General features: G+C 31.1%; 1 long non-coding RNA gene and 1 pseudogene across 1 annotated transcript; one reads left to right on the top strand and one right to left on the bottom strand.

Annotated features, from left to right (window-relative positions):
- LOC107864384 overlaps positions 1-1,084 on the bottom strand; it is a 16,311-nt pseudogene extending 15,227 nt beyond the window's left edge.
- Positions 1,085-1,845: 761 nt separating this feature from the next.
- LOC124896949 lies at positions 1,846-2,638 on the top strand. The gene is made up of 2 exons (XR_007053317.1): positions 1,846-1,979; positions 2,108-2,638. It is a non-coding gene; the product is annotated as an uncharacterized LOC124896949 (long non-coding RNA).
- Positions 2,639-6,262: the final 3,624 nt, after the last annotated feature.

Here is a 6,262-nt window from a genome sequence, read left to right as displayed (position 1 = left end):
CCCTCCTGAAAAATGGGATTTTACTTTCTGTTCAGGACCCTCCTGAAAAATGGGATTTTACTTTATGTTCAGGACCCTCCTGAAAAATGGGATTTTACTTTCTGTTCAGGACCCTCTTGAAAAAATGGGATCTTACTTCATGTTTAGGACCCTCCTGAAAAAATAGGAATTTACTTTCAGTTCAGGACCCTCTTGAAAAATGGGACTTTACTTTCTGTTCAGGACCCTCCTGGAAAATGGGACAATGCTTTCAAAAATGAAATACTACTTTAGTATAATTTTGTTTGAGATAATTTTCGTTCTAGTTTTAATTTTGGGTTTCAGGAGCCCGCCTGAAAAATAGGGTGATAAAATAGCAAGTTAGGAACCTGCCCGAAGAACAGGGTGATGAAATAGCAAGTCCGGAGCCCGTCGGGAGAACAAGGTGAATAAAATGAAACTCAAGCAACAAAGTGATGAAAATACCAAGTCAGGAGCCCGCCTGGAAAATAGGGTGGAGAAATGAAAAGTCAAACAACAAAACGAAGCAATTGAAAGCCAAGCAACAGTTTGAAAGAAATTGCAAATCAAGAGCCCGCCTGAAGAATAGGGTGATGAAAGTCGAGTCAAGAACCAACAGAGGCTGTATAGATAGGATTTTTGTAATTTCATTTATGTTTTAACTTGTAATTTTCATTTTTGATGTAATGACAGAGCCGCAGACCGGAACCTCGACGGAACCTCACTCGACTCTCCAACTCGGTATAGTCCACCACCTTTCAAAAGTTGAGATACTTGTCACTCGATCGTCTTATAACTTGGTTGGGTAAGCTGTCCTAATTCAAAACCTGATAGTCCTTTTTTCTTCTGTTTCTTCCTTTGAATAATGGTCGGGACAAAATTCTGTCTCGTTGTCTACTTCTTTGTCTGAAAACACTGCGTGTTTACATTCAAATGGGGCATGATGTAGACACGTAATTTTGCCCCCCTTAGAAGTCGATTTTATTCATTTTCTACCTTAGCATGTACCCTCCACGATGTCATTTTTACCCACTCTTATTTTATCCTACCGTGTACCCTCACCCATGTCATCATACACCGCAAAATACAAAAAAATAATAAAATAACTAACTCTATCTTATCCTAACCACCTACCCAATAAAAACATAACACCTCACCACTACCCCACGTTACCCCACCCCCCTCTTTTTTTCTTGTCCAAGAAGAAAGAACACAATATATACCTACCCACATACACACAATAAAGAGGATGAACAGTGAACCAAAACAGGAAAAAAAAATCAGCTCACCTTTCCATCTCTCTAGACTCTCACTCTCTCTCTTCATAGATCTCGCCGGCGCCGCTCTCTCTCCGTCCACGATCACTCCCTCTCTACTCTCTCTCTAAAAATTGAACAGAAAAAGACCTTCGTTTGCCGCCTCTCCGTCATCACCGTCTCCGTCCACCGGTCACCGCTCCAACTCCCGATCTCCCTCCTCTTTCCCTCCGGCGAGACACCGCCATCGTCTCCGCCACAACGACAACGGCCAACCCAACCTCGCCGTGGCTTTCTTTCTCGGTCCACGCTTCTTTTCGGCGAAAACGCCGTTCTCAGCGTCATCCAGCCGCCGATCCGACCCGATCTCCCAACCTTAGATCCGACCACAGCGACGACGGCATCGACGCCGGTGCCGCCATCTCTCCATCACTGGAGCTCCCCGGAGCTCGATCTGCATTTTTTTTGGTCTCCTGTTGTCTGTTGGTTGATTTTGGTTTCGTCTATTTCATGGTTCGTCGTCAATAGTGGATTCCGAGTCGTCTTTATCGAATCGCGTTGTCGTTCTTGGTTGGGTTTTGTATAGTAAAGTTTTTATTCACTGGTTTTGGAGCTGTACGGTTGAACTCAATATCGAGTTTGGAGTTGCTCGTTGTGAGGTTCTCCGATCGAGTATTTTGGTCTTCGGATTTCTTATTATCGACGAGGATTAGTTTCGTCAAGGTCCACTTCTTATAACCGAACCTTTAATCTATTTTGACTTTTATTGATGTTGTTGGTGTGGATGAGTTATTTGTTGTGTGTTTGGTTTGAATCTTCATTGTTTGTGTTGTGTTTGATATTGGTTTCAGATTATGAGATGTGATTGGAAAATCGAAGCATGCACTAATCATGTGGTTTAAAGGGAATTCTGGGCGCGAGTTTAAAAATTGTTAAAGTGAATTAGGATTAATTTTGATTTGTTGTTGTTTTGATTCGTCGTTATTGTTACTTTCACGTCTAATTATCAATTTCGTGATAGTATCATTGTAAGTCAAGCGGGTAGGCAATCGTAGGTTCGGGTAGGCGAAATTTATGAATAAGCGTTTTGTTGGATGTTGGAATGTGCGTGTGAATGTTTCTTTCTAGTTTATCGTATTTAATTTAGATGTATTTATTTAGCCGGGGAATGCCCCGAGACCACTTGTATTTATTCACAGGGGAATGCCCCGACGTATCATGTTGGCGAAAATGATTGTGATGAAGGCCCGCGGCGTCGGGTAGGGCATTGGAGCTTAGATTTAGTTTTAGACTAGGATTTATATTTTCGTATTTTTTTTCTATTTTTCGGACTGTATAATTGGACTGGACTTTTACGTTTTTTGGACTGTTTCGTTTCGTTTATTGTTTGATTATTTTGTGTTCTTTTGTGTGGTTTATACATTTCATAATACCAAAATAGTCGATACACTCCACCAAGCGACCATGGTCGAACCACGGGATCGAGGGGTGCCTAAAACCTTCCCCTCGGTCAACAGAATTCCGTAGCCGGAATCTCTGTTCGCAAACCGGTTTAAGAGTCAAATGGTTTCGAACACCGGATTATGTCAAGTGGCGACTCTAAATAAAAAATGCAAATAATCCTTTTCCGAAACTAATTTTCATTTCTTGTCACTTAAATAATAAAATCCTTTCGAACTCTAAAATATATCCATTTTTGGAGTACGCTTAAAAAAGGGGTGTGACAGGCCTACTACAAAATGCTAAATCTTGTGTTTTCAATACTTCTTTTGCTAATTTTGCTGAAGAAATTACCACCATAGTAGTAGAACCAATTTGCAATGAGAATATTTTTCCATATTTTTGGTAAAGTTTCAAAAAATAAAGATGAGGAGATAAACTATCAAATTGATGCAAATTTCCAATAAAAGGTAGCCCTAATGGACCTGGTGGCATAAAAATTTTCCTACCCTTTTTGGCTAGGAGAATTAGGAAATTGAGTACAATAAGAGAAGTTACTAATAGTATGAATACCATAATCATTTTTTTTTCTTTTGCTAGTTTTCACATATATATCAAATGCATTATATTGCTATTTATAGACCTTAAATGACTTAATGTTCAAAAGGTAGTTCGGTTTTTTATCCTTCTTCATTTTCTACTTGTATATAGTAGTCAAATTATTCATCGTATTTATCTTTTTATATGGCTGGAAATGATCTTGAAAAATGAGAAATAAATGTGTTTCATGCATTTTATTTGAATAAACGTATTCATAGGTTATACCCTCCTCCAATTCAATTTGTTTGTGTTACTTTCTTTTTAGACTGATTGAAAAAAAAACTTCTCTTTTTTTTTTTGACAATTCTTTAATTCATCTCTCCACACGATATGTTAAAATCACTAAATTTAAAAGATATTTTGATACATACTATATATCTTTAATTTAAAATCACATGATTCAAATATCTCTCTTAGTTTCTTAAATTTCGTATTTAAATGTTACTCGTATTTATCTTCAAATCTATATCTGGAAATGATTTTGAAAAATGAGAAACAAATGTGTTTCATACGTCTTATCTCTATTATATTAAAAGTGTGAAGGGCCTTATAAATCACGTTTGAACTTTTTGCTCTTTATTAAAAGTCTTTCCTTTAGACAAAATCGTCTTTTCGCATAGTCTATTTAAATTACACATCCAATAAACTAATATAAATTTTGGAAAAACAAAAATCCTATACAAAACCCAACAAATCAATATGTTTCCTAATCGCGTGTAAAAAAGATTAAAAGAAAAGATGTCCTACTGAAAAACTAAATTATATATAACTAATCTTATTCTAACTAAATTATGACAAAAATGTTCTATAATAATAATAATAATAATAATAATAATAATAATAATAATAATAATAATAATAATAATAGTAATAATAATAATAGTAATAATAATAATAATAGTAATAATAATAATAGTAATAATAATAATAATAATAGTAATAATCTATAATCTATATCTATAATCTATAATCTATAATATATTAAAAGTGTGAAAACCTTTAGAAAAGTGATTCAAACTTTTTGTCTTCATTAAAAGTTTCTTCTTTAGACAAAATTGTCTTTTCACTATTTTCTTAAATAATTATTTAATTATATTTATAATATTGTCTCCTAAAATATATGGATATCAAGAGTTTAAAATATATGAAAAAAAAATTCTTAAATTAAAAATGCTAAATTTATGATAAGAGATAATTTTAGTCAATCATAATTTTACCTTCTATAAAAATTGTATCTTATTAGAACTATACTCACTATAAAGATTAGCACTAATTTCAAAAGTAGAAATCATTTTATTTTCGTTCACACGAGTAATAACTTTGGAGTAGTATCTTTACTATTATTATTGTATTCATATTAAAGATGAGGCCTAATTAACTTAGATTTAAAAGAAAAAAATAATAACAGAATAAGTAGAAAACTTACTATAATAGTATTTATATTAGAAAAGGTTTAAACTTTATTAATATTTTCTTTTTTTGTTCCCCATACAATTGATTGTTTCTAATCAAGTAAGTTCTTTAAGCTATATTAATATTGTTTTATAGCATGTGATAATTTTTCCTTGGTTTAGTTTATTGTTTCTTTTATTTGATTGAAGAGATAAATTTTCTTGTGATTTCAGGAAATTTTCTAAAATTTTAGTATATTCTTGGAATTTACAACAATAAATTATCATGTAATTTTATAGATATATAATTGTTAATTGAGGTGTGTTTTAGTAAAATCTTGATATATCTATTGATTGAAGAGATAAATTTACTTGAGATTTGAGGTAAGTATTTTAATTTTTTAATATATTCCTTATGATTAAAATCTTATTAGTATTTATGATTATAGAGATGAATTTGTTTTGTGATTTGAGGTAAGTTTTCTAAAATTTTAGTATATTTTTGAAGTTTACAATAATAATCTATCATGTATTCTTGCTTGACAATTGCTTTCTGAGATTTTTTTTTTTTTAAATATTAATGGTATTTATAATTGAAGAGACAAATTTGTTTGTGATTTGAGGTAAGATCTAAAAAAAAATTGTATATTTTTTTATGTTTACAAAAATATCATGTATATTTTATAGACCATTGTTAATTGAGAATTTTTTTTTTTTGTGACTATAATTGTAGTATGTTCTTGAAGTTTGAAATAATAAATTATCATGTATTCTTGATAGATAATTGTTAATTGATTTTTTTGTGCGTGATTTTTGTTAATTATGATGCATTTACAATTAATAATTTGAAATTGACTTATTTAAAAATTTGAACAAATTCTTTGAATCATTACATTCCGTCATAAGAAATTAGTTAGTCATTCTAATTCTATATGAATTCCGTTTAAAATTTAATTATATGCAATTTTTTTCAATTATGAATAAACTATGAGATCTGACATGTGGTCATTATTTTTAACAATAGACTCTTTTGGTTTATTGGCACGAGCTATATAGATATAATGAATTTTTTGATTGACAAGAGAGACACGTACAAAGCACGCACACCACTAAGTGATTCAAACTTTTGTCATTCATTAAGATTTTGAAATAAACAAATTGTTTTTCTCACTTTTTTTCTTAAATAATTATTATTGCTTATTATATGAAATTAATTAAAGTTCTTGTTGATTTAGGTATACCTTGTATAGAAAAAATTTCTATAAACTAAAATAACTACAAATTTAGTCTAAAATTTGATATTTTACAAAATAAATATATTTAAATAGGAATTTTATATAAACGACTATCAAAATTTGTCTAAATTGACTATATTTTAATACAAGTTAATTTGATTTAATACTAAACCCAATAAATTAAAGTTGCAAATTTACCGTAAATATGGTTAATAATTTACACCGAATATTTTAAGTGATTACTTAATAATATAACGTATACACATGAACTTCATATATATATATATATATATATATATATATATATATATATATATATATAGAGAGAGAGAGAGAGAGA

The sequence above is a fragment of the Capsicum annuum genome, chromosome 3 (genome assembly GCF_002878395.1).
Source record: "Capsicum annuum cultivar UCD-10X-F1 chromosome 3, UCD10Xv1.1, whole genome shotgun sequence".
NCBI classification, from domain to species: Eukaryota; Viridiplantae; Streptophyta; class Magnoliopsida; order Solanales; family Solanaceae; genus Capsicum; species Capsicum annuum.
The sequence above is the reverse complement of the archived record's forward strand: the minus strand, read 5'-3'. Positions and strand labels throughout refer to the sequence as shown.